At 43.7% G+C, this 17,043-nt stretch overlaps 1 long non-coding RNA gene across 6 annotated transcripts; it reads left to right on the forward strand.

Moving 5' to 3' along the window:
- The first annotated feature begins 908 nt into the window (after window positions 1-908).
- Window positions 909-16,949, forward strand: LOC106571868 (uncharacterized). 6 transcript variants are annotated; one of them, XR_006759217.1, is made up of 6 exons: window positions 909-2,544; window positions 2,646-2,748; window positions 4,325-4,462; window positions 4,555-5,226; window positions 5,312-5,362; window positions 14,205-16,949. It is a non-coding gene; the product is annotated as an uncharacterized lncRNA (long non-coding RNA). The 6 variants fall into 6 exon arrangements; XR_006759216.1 differs by having other exon boundaries at window positions 4,555-5,362; XR_001321021.2 differs by lacking the exon at window positions 14,205-16,949 and having other exon boundaries at window positions 5,312-5,646.
- Window positions 16,950-17,043: the final 94 nt, after the last annotated feature.

The raw sequence follows: 17,043 nt of genomic DNA on the forward strand, positions 1-17,043 counted from the left end.
GCTGCCACATGCCCATAAGCTTGACACCTGTAAAAACGTAATGTATTTCAGCACAAAAGCTCATAACTTATATATCCTAACATCACTTTATTGGGTAAAGACTCATCAACATTTCAAAAGAACAGACAATGACTCTTCTGTTTCGCCACTCATGTCACCCTGTCTGTGTCTCAACAAACGACAGCATCGAAAATCTTCCCCTTCATTTGGTCAGTTTTCACATTTACTGCTACCCCAGTAATCACTCCTTTCAATGGCGCCCTTTTCTTGAGAGCAAAACAATTCACATCTCTTGACCCCATTCATTTAATATGGAGCACCTGCTCCCTCTGACCTGCAGAAACACAAACAATTATCACAAGACAACTTCTGGTTACCCTCACCAACTCCGCAGGACCCAACTCTGTTTTCACCCACCTTGAAACCACAAATGGATCAGCCAAAGGGCAAGGGTCCACTTTTTCCAAAAACTTCACCCCTTCTGTCAGACTCATCTTTATCCTGACCGTGCCTCGGGCTCCAAGAACTACACCACACCTACCATCTCCGATACTTCGCCCTCATTCACTTCCAATTCTCCTCCTGTCTTCAACTCAACTCACGTTATATCATTCTTCTTTAATAAAGCATCTCCCTTTTTAACCAACTAAAGCTCACCCTCTTCTTCCTCCCTCTCTCAGACCTCTGCCTCTCTTTTCCCCCTGCATTCAACCTCTGTATTCCAATTTAACCAGCTGTCACAATCTCCGTAGAATCAGCACGAACCCCTTGGGATGTCAGCGTGGCCTGTTGCACTTCATGTCCCCTTTAAAATGAATAACACATCAATTTCTCGCGGTATCTGAAGGGGGGAAGGGTAATCTCGCGTTAGCATCACACCGCTTTCTGATTGGCCGACTGGGGTGTAATTGTAAAATGGCGCCCAGTGAAATCGGAGTGGAAAAGAAAAGGGAATGTATTAATAGAGACCGTGAGAAATCCAGCTCTAAAAGATCACAGAGACAATTTCTGACTCCAATGCACAAGAATAACGCTTCTACGGGCGTGTCCAAACAGTCAAGTTGGTCGGTCTGGGAGAAGAAGGCAGGGAGGGGAGTTAGCTGCAGTTAACGTTACAGTATCTGGAATACTGAACTAACAAGTTATTCTATCAACCGTATTATCTATTTTGTACTTTCATTGACATGCCATCTTCTATTTGCTCAAGAGCTGCACATTATTTTGTAGGCGGTTAACGTTAGTCAGCACCAGTAACCCACCTTTAACGCTACAGTAGTAACTTAACTAGCTAATGCAAATTTGTCATTTGTTCATTATCAATAAATATATGAACAATGGTTTAATTCCGTTAAATTTGAGGTCGTTTTGTCTGGTGTTCTCCCAAGTTGACCTACCTGCTCGAGCAAAGAAACAAGCAAGACATTCCAGTCGAGCGCATGCCCTAACTGTTAGTTGTTGTTCCGAGTGCTGGTGGTGATTTAATTCCCATGACTAGAAAAACACCGAGCTTTTGAGGCAGCCGCTGAATCCCGACCGCCCAGGCCATCAAATATAACCCTTTAGCTTCTGATGTCAAACGTTCCTGGATTCAACCACTGACAAAGTCCCGAGGGGCGTTGAGTTTGCTACGTTGCATGACGGTTTGTACTTAACAGTGCACACGGTTCTTCAACAGCCTTTGCGGTACGTTTGGTGGGCATGGCGAGGTGTGACAATTTAAAATCGTGCAGCACGGTAATATCTTGCATGTGCATTTCCCTGTGGATATATTTTTACATCGACTCTTTTTGGAATTAGCACAGCAAACATCTACTTGGAATAATTTGTATTATTAGCTTTGCTGCAAGGACTTTTATTTAAACGTTCCCTCCTTTGCAACAGACCAAATGTTTTGCAACAGAGTTCGACTAATGAATACACCCCTGGTCGTATAGTACCGTTTCCGTTTAATTCAACGTTGCACACTGTTCTGTCATACTGAAAGCAACACTTGCTGGACAGGAATCTAGATCCTACTATCTTCAGTGAGTGGACTGCCACAATAGTTAACATTTTCCTCAGCAAATATTATTGGTCTAAAACTTTATTTTCCATCCAAAACTGAAGCGTTTTCATTTTTCTTGTGAACCAACAAAATCTGGCTAGCTGTGTACCACAACCCCATTTATGTACAGCCATTGTAACTTACGCCTTCATGACAGTAAGTCATTAACGGCAGGGTTATGGTACAATACTAATTGACATGCATCTTGTTTGTCTCTGTCCACACAGACGCCCCTTCCCCATCACCTTAGAGTAGCGAATAGCATGGAGGGCTCGTTTGAGGAGCTAGTGAGGCTGAAGGTCCGCAGTGTCCCCCAGCATCGGATGAAGGAGTTCCTGGAGTCCCTGACCAACAAGAACTCGAGGCACTGCAGGAGTTCAACCAGCAGGGCGGTGTTGCCACCACAACCACCACGGTTTACCAGCAAGGGGGGGGGGGTCAACTGCATCTACACAGACAGCAACGAGGTGGCTAGGTCACTGCTGGAACTGTCCTGGCCGGTAAGAGACTGAGGGCAGGAAAGAGAAGGTACAGTTAATGAAAGACAAGATGGAGTTGGTGACATTATCCATAGTATAACCACATTGTGCTCTACCTTCAGCAACAACAGGTACAGGTGTCCCAGCAGAAGGTGATGTCATGACAGCAGCAGCTCTCGCCCCATATGACCACAGCCAATGCCGCAAGGCCAAGACATAATACAGGTCAGAACTTTTTCCTCGCTCTCCTTTCTCTCCCTTCTTTCTCACTCATCATTCTGTCTCTCTCTCACTGCCACACTCCTAAAAATGAGTGCCAATTACTACAGTGCATTCAGATAGTATTCAGACCCCCTTGATTTATTCCCGATTGTTACGTTACAGCCTTATTCTAAAATTGATACAATTATCTTTCCCCCCTCAATCTACACATACTACCAAATTATGACAAAGCAAATACAGGTTTAGACTTTTGCAAAAAAAAAAAAAGTTAATCACATTTACCCTTTACTCAGTACTTTATTGCAGCAATTACAGTTTGAGTATTCTTGGGTATGACCATACAAGCTTGGCACACCTATATTTGGGGATTTTTTTCCCCCCATTCCTCTCTGCAGATCCTCTCAAGCTCTGTCAGGTTGGATGGAGAGCGTCGCTGCACAGCTATTTTCAATTCTCTCCAGAGATGTTAGATCAGTTTTAAGTCCGGGCTCTGGCTGGGCCACTCAAGGACATTCAGAGACTTGTCCCGAAGCCACTCCTGTGTTGTTCTGGCTGTGTGCTTAGGGTCGTTCTTCCGTTAGGTGAACCGTCGCCACAGTTGGAGTCCTGAGCGCTCTGGAGCAGGTTTCCATCAAGGATCTTGCTGTACTTTGCTCAATTCATCTTTCCCTTGATCCTGACTAATCTCCCAGTCCCTGCCGAAGAAAAACACCCCCACAGATGCTGCCACCACCATGCTTCACCGTAGGGATGGTGCCAGGATTCCTCCAGATGTGACGCTTGGCATTCAGGCCAAAGAGTTCAATCTTGGTTTTATCACACCAGATAATCTTGTTTCTCATGGTCTGGGAGTTCTTTAGGTGCCTTTTGGCAAACTACAAGCGGGCTGTCATGTGCCCAACGGGTTCTTGGTCACCTCCCTGACCAAGGCCCTTCTCCCCCGATTGCTCGGTTTGGCCAGGTGGCCAGCTCTAGGAAGAGTCTTGGTGGTTCCAAACTTCTTCCATTTAAGAATGATGGAGGCCAATGCGTTGTTGGACCTTCAATGCTACAGAAATGTTTTGGTACCCTTCCCCAGATCTGTACCTCAACACAATCCTGTCTCGGAGCTCTACGGACAATTCCTTCGACCTCATGGCTTGGTTTTTGCTCTGACATGCACGGTTAACTTTGGGACCTTATATAGACAGGTGTGTTTTTCCAAATGATGTCCAATCAATTGATTTTACCACAGGTGTACTCCAATCAAGTTGTAGAAACATCTCAAGGATGATCAATGGAAACAGTATGCACCGGAGCTCAATTTCGAGTCTCATAGCAAAGGGTCTGAATACTTATGTAAATAAGTTTTTATTTTTAATACAGTTGCAAACATTTCTAAGCCCTTTTTTTACTTTGTTATTATGGGGTATTGTGTGTATATTGAGGGGGAAAAATACAATTTAATCAATTTTAGAATAAGGCTGTAACATAACAAAATGTGGAAAAAGTCAAGGGGTCTGAAGACTATCCGAATGCGCTGTATTGCTAAGAGGTTAAGTAAAATGTATATGTAAAAGCTACTTTCCTGTAAGTGCAGGTCGGGGGGCAACAGCAGGACCAGGTGGTTGGGGGCCAGGTGCTGCAGCTGCCCTCATCTTCCCATCAACAGCTACAGGGGGTCACCACAGCCCAACTATTACAGTCTGGGGACATCACAGAGCAACTGTAACAACAGGTACACATAAACACACAGCAGTTGGTGTACACATATACCTAACGAGTAATGTATTTAAACATCTCTCTCTCCCTCTCCTCCCTCTGATGCAGGCCCAGTTGGTGGCAGGTGGACAGCAGATCCCAATCCAGACAGTGGAAGCTCTCTCCCCCACGCAGCAGCAGTATTCTCCCCAGGGGAGCATCATCCAGATCACCTCCCTGCAGCCAGCCAAGAAGCGTAAGGTGGACATGCCCATCAGTGTCCTACGCCCTGCCTGGTCAGCAGCTGGCCACTGTACTAGCCACCCCCAGGGTCAGGGACAGCAGCAGAGCCACATGTCTCTGAGGACAGACGTGTTGACTGTAGATCGCAGCCACCGGTACAGCATTACAGGTACCATCACCAGCCCCACTGGAGAGACCTGGACCATCCCTGTCTACTCTTCCCCGCCAGGGTCACGTGGTCAGTGTGGTGTTACACACATTGCCAACCCCAGGAGGCATACAGTGCCATGCAGGTTGCCGGGGGAACTACAGTGTTAATGGCACACACTACGTCAACGCAAGTTCCTATTGGCTCGGGTCATGCGGTTTCCACGCTGATGGGGTGGTCGGGGGGGGGTCATGAGGAGGTGTAGTACCAGACGGTGGCGGCCAGCTCTGTTTCCAGCCCAGTTCATGAACAGGAACATTCACACCGCGCAGTCACTCATCTGGGACCCCCAGCAGCAGGTATTGGACACACAGAGAGGGTTGCAGGTCCAGGACTCACAGCAACTACAGGTAACTTTACTAAGCCGTTATAGATTAGAATTCTAAAAGCCCCAAACATCTAAACTCAGCAAAAAAAGAAACGTCCCTTTTTCAGGACTCTGTCTTTGTAACGATCGTCTGGAAGAGGGGACCAAGATGCAGCGTGGTAAGTGGTCATAATGATTTCTAATGAGACACTTCAAAAATAAACAGGAAAAACAAATGCCAACAGTTCTGCCAGGTGAACACACACAAGACAGAAAACAACTACCCACAAAACCCCAAAGGAAAACAGGCTGCCTAAGTATGATTCCTAATCAGAGATAACGATACACAGCTGCCTCTGATTAGGAACCCTACTCGGCCCAAAACAAAGAAATACAAAAACACAGAAAAAGGAACATAGAACGCCCACCCAATGTAACACCCTGGCCTAACCAAAATAAAGAACAAAAAACCCCTCTCTATGGCCAGGGCGTTACAGTCTTAAAAAAGATAATTCGTAAAAATTCAAATAACTTCACAGATCTTCATTGTAAAGGGTTTAAACACTGTTTCCCATGCCTTTTTCAATGAACCATAAACAATTAATGAACATGCACAAGTGGAACGGTTGTTAAGACACTAACAGCTTACAGACAGTAGGCAATTAAGGTCACAGTTATGAAAACTTAGGACACTAAAGAGGCTTTTCTATTTACTCTGAAAAACACCAAAAGAAAGACACCCAGGGTCCCTGCTTATCTGCATGAACGTGCCTTAGGCATGCTGCAAGGAGGCATGAGGACTGCAGATGTGGTCAGGGCAATAAATTGCAATGTCCGTACTGCGAGACGCCTAAGACAGTGCTACAGGGAGACGAGACGGACAGCTGATCATCCTCGCAGTGGCAGACCACGTGTAACAACACCTGCACAGGATCGGTACATCCGAACATCACTCCTGCGGGACAGGTACAGGATGGCAACAACTGCCTGAGTTACACCAGGGACACACAATCCCTCCATCAGTGGTCAGACTGTCCGCGAGAGGCTGGACTGAGGGCTTGTAGGCCTCTTGTAAGGCAGGTCCTCACCAAACATCACTGGACCAGACAGGACTGGCAAACAGTGCTCTTCACTGATGAGTCGTGGTTTCGTCTCACCAGGGGTGATGGTCCGATTCGCGTTTATCGTCAAAGGAATGAGTGTTACACTGAGGCCTGTGCTCTGGAGCGGGATCGATTTGGAGGTGGAGGATCCATCATGGTCTGGGGCCGTGTGTCACAGTATCATCGGACTGAGCTTGTCATTGCTGGCAAACTCAACGCTGTGCATTACAGGGAAGACATCCTCCTCCCTCATGTGGTACCCTTCCTGCAGGCTCATCCTGACATGACCCTCCAGCATGATAATGCCACCAGCCATACTGCTCATTCTGTGCGTGATTTCCTGCAAGACAGGAATGTCAGTGTTCTGCCATGGCCAGCGAAGAGCTTGGATCTCAATCCCATTTGAGCACGTCTGGGACCTGTTGGATCGGAGGGTGAGGGCTAGGGCTAGGGCCATTCTCCCCAGAAATGTCCGGGAACTTGCAGGTGCCTTGGTGGAAGAGTGGGGTAAACTCTCACAGCAAGAACTGGAAAATCTGGTGCAGTCCATGAGGAGATGCACTGCAGTACTTAATGCAGCTGGTGGCCGCACCAGATGCTTACTGTTACTTTTGATATTGAGTGTTCAGTGTGTCTGTTGTTGAATCTTGTGTTCATACAAATATTTACATGTTAAGTTTGTTGAAAATAAACGTAGTTGACAGTGAGAGGACATTTCTTTTTTGCAGAGTTTATAACCTTTATTTAACCAGGAAAAGCCCATTTGAGACCCAGTCTCCTTTGTCAAGGGAGACCTGGCCAAGAAGGTAGCAACAATTAATACGTTACAGAATTAAAACATACAATTCAACAACATGATTCAGCCTAAAAAAAAAAAGGTGTCCAGTCTCTCTGTAAGACGGAGGAGGTTGCATGCATATACAACAAGTCACCATAATCAATTACAGAGATGAATGTGACCTGAACAAGCTTCTTTCTAGCCATAATCGGAAAGCAAGCATTATTATGAAAATAAAAATCAAATTTCAATTTAAGCTTCCACACGATTATCCATATGAACTTTAAAGGACAACTTGTCATCTAACCATATACCCAGGTATTTGTAGGATTACGCTTTCAATGGATAAGCTACCAGATGTGACAATGCTTACCTTCTCTGGCTGAGTGCGAGCTCTGGTAAAGACCAGTTTGAGACCGTTAAGGGAGGCCTGCAGTGACTGAAAAGCAGTCTGGAGCTCTTCAACAGCCTGAATCAGAGGAGGAGCACATGAATGTATGACTATCATCTGCATAAAGATGCGACTTTGCTGGTTGCATCCCATTTCCCAGATCATTAATAAAAATTGAGGACAAAACAGGAGTTAAAATGGAACCCTGGGGGACACCTCTATTCATCTCAAGAAAGCTAGACTTGTGATTGTCAGCATATACACATTGTGTTCTGTCGAAGATAATTGGTTTACGAACTTACTGGCCCTCCACTGACACCAATGTTACTGAGTCTAGCTAGCAACAGTTCATGGTCCACTGAATCAAAGGCCTTTGATAAATCAACAAACAGAGCAGCACATTGTTGCTTTTTATCAAGTGCATTTATGTTATTTGCCACTGCCATAGCTGCAGTTGTGGTGCTGTGCCCTGATCTAAAGCCAGACTGAACCCCGCTCAGTATGTTATTTTCAGTTAAGAAGTTTAACTGTAAGTTCACTAGGGAGTCATAGACTTTGGAGAGAACTATTGTCCTTAGCATCTGAGGGATCTCCACCTTTTAGTAGTGAGGCCTGGGCCCCACCATTATCAAAAACTGAACCAGCAGATATGACGTGCTTGTTAAAAACCCTTACAATATCAGCTTTATCCTTCACTTCATTAGAATCCATCATTAAATGGTCAGGAAGGCCAGAGGATACATTAGAACCTGACACTGATTTGATTAGCTTCCAGAACTTGGCAAGGTTGTTTTAGGTTATGTGACTGCATTTATATAGAAATCTGATTTGGACTTCCTGATCAAGCTTGTACATTTTGTTTCTTAGTGCGCTAAGAGGCCCAGTCAATAGGAGCAAGTGTATGTCTAGCTTGAGCCCAAGAGACAGCTCTTTCTAATTAATTCTGCCAAGTTATCTGAAAACCAGGGATTGTCCCTTCCACTGATTATACATTTCTTCACTGGGGCATGCTTATCACAAATTAACACAAATTTGTGTTTGGCTTTGGTCTTTTTTGTATTTCTAACACAAGCAATTGCACAGTGATTACTGACATCATTACATAATATCCCAGTCGATGTGTATTTGTGAGGGGTATTCGTTAGAATAATGTCCAATAGCGTTGATTTGTTAGGTGCTCTGGGATTCGGTCTTATAGGCGCATTAGTTGATTGATTGAGCAAGATTCAGAGAGTCACACAGTTCTTTAAAAGAGTCCGATACAGATGTAAGCATGTCCCAGTACAAATAGCCTAAAATAATACATTCTGAGTAATTTAGCTTGTACAGGACAGCAGAAAGAGTTAAGTGTGTGTCCCGAAGCCGAGGGTGGTCTGTAGCAGCCGACTACAGTGATGTGGGAGTCCTTTTATATATGTTCAATTTAACCGCAAGTGTGGGAGATAATGTAATATAAATAGGTGTAGTTGCTATGCTGAAGTAGCAAGGACATAAGTACATTGGCCATAGGAAGAGAAGATGACACCCAGTACAATTGCTATTTCTGAAAAGGGTAACATAACAAAGATTACATTGAGCTAAACGAACAAGCAAAGATAGCCAAGGCCATAAGTACATTTAGGACAGCTGGACATACCAATGTCAGAAGGACACAGGAAGGAGGATGGTAGCAAAATGACCAACAGGTGAAACATGAACATGCAATGCATGTATTATTTTTGTATGACATGAAGGGGTCCCGCCACCATTATAACCTAACCGGAAGCAGATTTGGGCGTGAACAAGCAAAGAACTCAGACTAAAATATAATGGTGGCAGAAGGACTAAGGGAAGTAACTTAATTTACATATGGGATGTACCCATATGCTGTATGTTTATAAAAGCAGAGCCAGTGCTCTGTTGGTTGTTCCATGGACCAGCTCGGCTTTGCTACTTTGTATTAAAGTCTATATTGAATTCACAAGTTCTTGTAAGAGTGTTATATTTCTGAGGCAATATTCCACGACACAAGCAATTCTAAATGTTTGGCTTTGGTAATCGAGATAATTTCAGGTTTTTAAAATTGCAACCCCTCCTCCTTTACTCAGTTCTAAAAACCGTGTACCATCAATAGAAATCGAGTGATTTGACACATTTCTTTAGCCAAGTTTCTGATAAAGCTATTATGTCGTATTTGCCCATATTATAATCATGTCTATTTTTGGAAATAGACTTCTGACATTAACATGGTAGAGGCCAAAACCTGCGCTGTTTTTAGAACCATAGGGAGTCGGTAGAGATTGCATGGCGTCTACCGGCCCAGGGTTTCGTCGCACATTACCAGAGATAAACAATAAAAGCATAACAATATATCTCAGTTGCACAAAGAGTGAGGATTTGGCGGAGCCAGCACCATTGTCAATGAAACGAGTGGTCTTTCGACACAGAAAACAAGTGTAATTCAAGAGTTTGAGATTTTGGAAGTATTCTATAATGTGTAGGCCCACTTGCGTTTGAGAGAGGTACAAATGCAGAGAAAGACCAAGTTCTTGGTGGTATTGACATGATGGTCTTGTCGGAGTGTTTGCATATTATAGGGCATAAAGCGGTGACAATTCACTCACCCATTTGATCATTCAAACTATTTAATGTAGGAAGGCATTGAGTAAAGAGCAAGCACAGTAACAGATACATAATGCTGTTTTTTAGAGGTCTTTCAGCACAGGTGACGACCAGTAGACGTTGTTTACAACGACGTAGATTTTCCCAGTGGTGTAAAAATACTTTAAAGTACTACTTAAATAGTTTTTGGGGTATCTACAGTGCGTTCGGAAAGTGTTTTTCCCCCCAAAAATAAGGCTTAACAAAACGTAGCAATGTCCCCATCAATCTACACGCATTACCCCATAATGACAAAGCAAAAAGTTTACATTTTTGCAAATGTATAAAAAAACTGCCATCACATTTACATTGGTATTCAGACCCTTTACTCAGTACTTTGTTGAAGCACCTTTGGCAGCAATTAAAGCCTTGTCTTCTTGGGTACGACGCTACAAGCTTGGTACACATGTATTTGGGTAGTTCCTCCCATTCTTCTCTGCAGATCCTCTCAAGCTCCGGCAGGTTGGATGGGGAGCGTTGCTGCACAGCTATTTTCAGGTCTCTCGAGATGTTCGATCGGGTTCAAGTCCAGGCTCTGGCTGGGCCACTCAAAGACATTCAGAGACTTGTCCCGAAGCCACTCCTGCATTGTCTTGGCTGTGTGCTTAGGGTTGTTGCCCTGTTGGAGCGAAGGTTCACCCCAGTCTGAGGTCCCGATCGCTCTGGAGCAGGTTTTCTTCAAGGATCTCTCTGTACTTTGCTCCGTTCATCTTTTCCTCGATCCTGACTAATCTTCCAATCCCTGCCGCTGAAAAACATCCCCACAGCATGATGCAGCTACCACCATGCTTCATCGTAGGGATGGTGCCAGGTTTCCTCCAGACGTGACACTTGGCATTCAGGCCAAAGAATTCAATCTTGGTTTCATCAGACTAGAGAATCTTGTTTCTAATTATTTGAGAGTCCTTTAGGGGCCTTTTGGCAAACTCCCAAGTGGACTGTTGTGCCTTTTACTGAGGAGTGGCTTCTGTCTTGCCACTCTACCATAAAGGCCTGATTGGTGGAGTGCTGCTGAGATGGTTGTCCTTCTGGATGGTTCTCCCATCTCCACAGAGGAACTCTTGAGCTCTGTCAGTGACCATCGGGTTCTTGGTCACCTTTCTGATCAAGGCCCTTCTCTCCCATTTGGCCGGGTGGCCAGCTCTAGTTAGTCTTGGTGGTTCCAAACTTCTTCCATTTAAGAATGATGGAGGCCACTGTGTTCTTGGGGACCTTCAATGCTGCAGACATTTTTTGGTACCCTTCCCCAGATCTGTGCCTCGACACAATCCTGTCTCGGAGCTCCTAAGTTGTAGAAACATCTCAAGGATGATCAATGGAAACAGGATGCACCTGAGCTCAATTTCAAGTCTCATAGCAAAGTGGCTGAATACTTATGTAAATAACATATTTCTGTTTGACATTTTTGCTAAAACACTTTTGACTTTGTCATTATGGAGTAATGTGTGTAGATGAGGATTTTAATTATTTAATCCATTTTAGAATAAGGCTGTAACGTAACAAGATCTGGAAAAGTCAAGGGGTCTGAATACTTTCCGAATGCACTGTATTTCTGGATATTTTTTTTTGCTGGTGTTAACCAGTCTTGCTCACTGCTACTTGTTTCTTTTTGTCATGATTATGCCTCTGTTGCAGTTTCTTCCATTTTTTTTCTTTCACTTTCGTAGTTGTTTTCCTGACCTGAGTATTGCCCAGCCATGAACAGGTATATGGAGTCACCTGAAAGTTCACACACAGGATGTACTTTTCTCTCTGTTTGTTACTGGACTGAACAGACCTGTGCTGATCTCATTGAGCTGGCTGGAGGCACAGTGAATGATGCGCAGGCCATAGTGCCCCCCTTAACGACTATCACCACAGTGGCAGTGAACGACTTGCAGACCTTTGGCCCCTGACCAGGGTTGTGTTCAATTGGAGCAAAAGGGAGAAAACACTTTGAAAACAGAAGAGGTGCCACATGAATTTGTCATTTAGGAACACTGACTTTTGCTTTCTTTTTGAAAATGTTTTTTTCAAGCCAGGCTTATTGTCACGGTTGACAAACCACTTTTATTAATTTTTTTAATGGACAAAACACAGCCTGTAGCTACCATAGGAGGGAGTCTAACAGCACTAATGACTGGTGAAAGGTGAGCATGTCTTGGGGGGTATGATATTTGTGCGTCATCATTCACGATTCATTCAGGATTATCCGTAAGCATGGTAGCATCCACATGAATGTATACGTGTTTAGAAACATATTATATTCTTATTTACAATAAAAGTGACACTACATTATTTCCCATTGATGGGTTTGGATTTCTGAGCTTTAACTATTATTAATCATTAGTTATAATAGAGACATGTCTATCTGGCACAAAATAATCCGAAACACAACCAAAACAAACAGCAAATGCAGCCAACAAATTTGTAGTCGCAAGCTTGATGTGCTATGAATATGGAACCAAATATGTACAAAAAGTGCTCTAATTTCTAAACCGTTCACCTGATATGGATGAAAACACCCTCAAATTAAGGCTTTAACATAGTGATTGTCATTTGAAATCCAAAGTACTGGAGTACTGAGCCAAAACAACAGAGAATGTGTCACTGTCCCAATATTTTTGGAGCACACAATTTAAATACATGTTTGAGCTATGTTTGTTTTGGTCTTACCTTACTGGAGGTCCCACACTCCCTCCACTCAGCCAGTGAATTAGACACTGATGGACTAATATGTACTGCTCCTGGCGACACACAGCGAGGGATCAAAACATTAAGAACATTCCACAGGTACTGAAGACGACATGATTATGCATTTCACTGGAAGGGAACATTGTAACAAGCTGAGCTCTTGAACTCGTAAATCTTGATATAGGACAGGGGTGTGGGTTATTCTAGAAAAGAGAGTTGAATGTTCTCTTACAAAGAAACTTGCCAACCGAGAGGAGCCTTCAAAGAGGGATAGGGCAGCTGAATGGTTATACAGTATAGTATCAAGTTGTAGTAGTAGCTAGGTAATCACGAGCCATTATCAAAACAGAATAAAACAAGGCCTAGAGACAAACTACTTTCAGCATCAACAACTGAAGGCATGGAGACAAACATCTATCTGTTGATGATGTAACAACAAGGATCCTAATGAATCACTGTCCCAGTGCACATTTTTGTTCTATCCCAGTACTAGTGGACTGACCAGGTTCTGGACCATCATGACTCTGTCGTCTCAGGTCCTCCATGGCTGCTCCAACGTCAGGTTGGATGCTACACACAGCTGCATCAGCCACAGGAGAATCACAAACGTCCCTGACTACCCCACACCTGCACTGAGAGAGAGATTCAAACAGGATTTAAGAGGTATCCTCTGCACTGACACACACCATTGGAGGCTGCTGAGGGGAGGACGGCTCATAATAATGTCTGGAATGGAGTCAATGGAAGGGTATCAAACACGTGGTTTCCATTTAACCCCCTGGTCCAGCTAGGCAGGGTAGTAATAGTGTGTTACTGTCCTGTCTATGGGACAGCCCCTCGGAAACACCGACACACTCACTATCAACACAACCACACACACTATCAACACTCTACCACACACAACATACACAGACGATTAAACTTGGAAATAGCCTAAATCTGTTGACCAGTGGCTGAGACTAATGGTGTTACATTAAAATAGATGACAATCTCGGCCTCACCTGTCGTAAGTGAATGGTGGTGACGAAATAATCTGGACCCCGTTTACGAGACACTGTGGTAACCTTTACCACTCTGTACTCAGTACTCATCACACAGCACCTGGAGTAACATGGTCTAACTAATAAAAGTAGAGAAACTACTGCATGCACAGCAGGAAATGTGACACTTCTGACACATTTTGGTAGATACACCCACACTCTGTGCAGCACCCAAATCAATAGTGGCAAGAATATGCTCATGAAGATTCTTCCTAACTTCATGGGCAGCATTGAGAGCAATGTAAAACCAGAAGAACTATGCAAGTCTATTGGTCAAACTTGATGCTGTGAATGTAATACCCATGAAGGTATTACCCATGAAGGTTTTATACATTGAGTATTGTTCAGTGTCCAATCACCATGAAATCCCTCACTCATCATGTCCTTCTGTTTCAGGGCAGTCACCATGATCCTAACATTCTGCTCCCACACCATCCTCCAGAAGTCAGCCATGGTGCTGCGCAAATGACCCTGGCTACAGATTAAGTCTGGCTCTGTACAGCCCCCTGAAGAGCAGACAGCTGACTTGATGAATGGATATATGGACAGACAGATAAACAGACAGAGAGTACTTACAGGGACATAACTAGCGTTGATATAGCTTCACTCAACAGTGGTAATCTGAAATCACAGATCAATGTGATCAGAAAATGGGAAGCATTACCAAACATGGGAGAGATGTGAAGGTTGTGTTCATGTGTTTAGATACAGCAGGTTATATGGTCATGGTAATTACACTCCTATTACTCAGGGGCAGCATGTGGTGGTGCTATGATATGGTGTGTGCTATGATACTCTCAAGGCAGTATGTAGGGCTATCTGTTCTCTCTGTTGGTCTTTCAGGTCTCCAGCCCTGGTAGTGAGTTCTTTACCATCATCCAGCTCCTGAAGAATAAACAGCTAATGGGACACTATGAAACAGCCAAAGCAGACACTGCACAAAGACTCCAAAGCACAATCATCTACCGTATGGTGTGATGGCCTAGATTAGTGAGTTTGGTTTACCTCAAACCGGAAACCACTGTTGCCCTTGGCAGCGAGTGATTGAAATCACAGGTGGAATTCCTGTAGTATATGTGCCCGTGAAAGCACCCTTATTCTATGTGGCAATATGGCAACAGTCCTCAGCCAATAAAAAATGCCTTTTAAACAACTCTTTAAATTGAGCTCCAATTTTCCTCAAAGTGGTGTTTTTACAAGTGACTACACCCATAATGTTCTTAATACCATCATTCCATGCTTCTGGGTTGGACTTGAGAAAACAACAATAGGCTAAAACACTTCACTCACAGCACTCAATCAGTTACTGTATATAAACTACTGAAAGGTTACTTTTCTCTTCCATATTTTAGCAGATGCTCTTATCCAGAGCAATTAGGGTTAAGTGCCTTGCACAAGGCACAGCAACAGATTGTTCACCTAGTTGGCTCAGGGATTCGAACCTTTCGGTTACTGGCCCAACGCTTTAACCGCTCAGCTACCTGCCACCCATACCATTTCACAAAGACTCAAGTTATTATATCCACTCCTTCAGTGACATTCAGAGTTCCTCACATCATGTTTGTTAGGGATGCAGAGATTAGGCAAAGCTTCCCCTGGTAACCAAGAACGGAAGTATAGTGTAGAGGGGGCCAGGCTGGTGAGGTGTTGTTGGGTAGTTTTAAAAGAAATGTGATCAGATGATCACAAAGCCAAATCCCCCACCCACCCCTGCTAGCTAAAGAGGAATTTGGACACACAGTGGCTCTCACACACACACAAGGATTTGAACACCAACCTAAGAACACTATAAAAACCTGCACCAACAGGTCTACAACTCAAAACACAGGTAAAGCACAGAGTGAGCAATCCCAGCCTAGTGTTCCTTATGTTAGTATTACCTTTGTAAGTGCTCCTTTGAGTGAGAAAGAGTTTAGAGAGCAACGGGGGCTCTTCCTGTCGATGTGTTATGTCCTGTCAAGTTGTCTGTCTCCAATTATCCAAGCCACCACATTTTATTCTCTCTCAATTCAATTCAAAGGGCTTTATTGGCATGGGAAACATGTTTACATTGCCAAAGCAAGTGAATAGATAAATGAAAGTGAAATAAACAATCAAAAATGAACAGTAAACATTACACTCACAAATGTTTCAGAGAAATAGAGACATTTCAAATGTCATATTGTGGCTATGTACAGTGTTATAACGGTAGTTAAAGTACAAAAGAGAAAATAAATAAACATAAATATGGGTTGTATTTACAATGGTGTTTGTTTTTCACTGGTTGCCCTTTTCTTGTGGCAACAGGTCACAAATCATGCTGCTGTGTTTTCACGTCATGGTATTTCAGCCAACAGATATGGGAGTTTATCAAAACTGGATTTGTTCAAAAAAAATGTGGGTTTGTGTAATCTGAGGGAAAAATGTGTCTCTAATATGGGCATACATCTGGCAGGTTAGGACGTGCAGCTCACTTTGCACCTCCTTTTGTGGGCAGTGTGCACATAGCCTGTCTTCTCTTGAGAGCCAGGTCTGCCTTCAGCAGCATCTCAATAGCAAGGCTATGCTCTCTCTCGCTCTCTGAAAAGTGGGAGGGAGAGAGGGATGGGTGGAGACGGAGACCAAAGGGGCGGAAAGAAATAAGCAAATAAGTAAGGAATGTGTCTGTGGATAATGTGTTTATTTGCTATTAATGAAGATTTGTTTGAATGCTGCCACACGTTGCTCATGAATGGCACCTATAAAATGTAGTAATACACAGCTGTGTACCTTAAAACCTTAGGTAACCTGGCCAGCTGCATACCACCATGCATCCTACTGCTGGCTTGCCTCTGAAACTAACCAGGGTTGGTCCTGGTTGGTCCCTGGATGGGAGACCAGATGATGCAGGTAGTGGTGTTGGAGGGCAAGTAGGAGGCCCTGTTTCCTCTGGTCTAAAAAAATAATATCCCAGGGCAGTGATTGGGGCTATGGCCCTGTGTAGGGTGTTGTCTTTGGATGGGATGTTAAATGGGTGTCCTGACTCTAAAGTCACTAAAGATCCTATGGCACTTATTGTAGGGGTGGTAACCCTGGTGTCCTGGCTACATTCTCGGTTCTCAGTCAACTTACCTGGTAATTTAAGGGTTACTTTTTTATCACTTCAATCAAGAGAGGACAGATACCACTGGTCTAAGCAATGTTTTATCAATTATATATGTATATCACATACAAATACCAAAACAACTTTTTAAAATTATGTAACAACTGTAAATAA

Source organism: Salmo salar, chromosome ssa15, assembly GCF_905237065.1.
Source record: "Salmo salar chromosome ssa15, Ssal_v3.1, whole genome shotgun sequence".
In the NCBI taxonomy this organism is placed as follows: domain Eukaryota; kingdom Metazoa; phylum Chordata; class Actinopteri; order Salmoniformes; family Salmonidae; genus Salmo; species Salmo salar.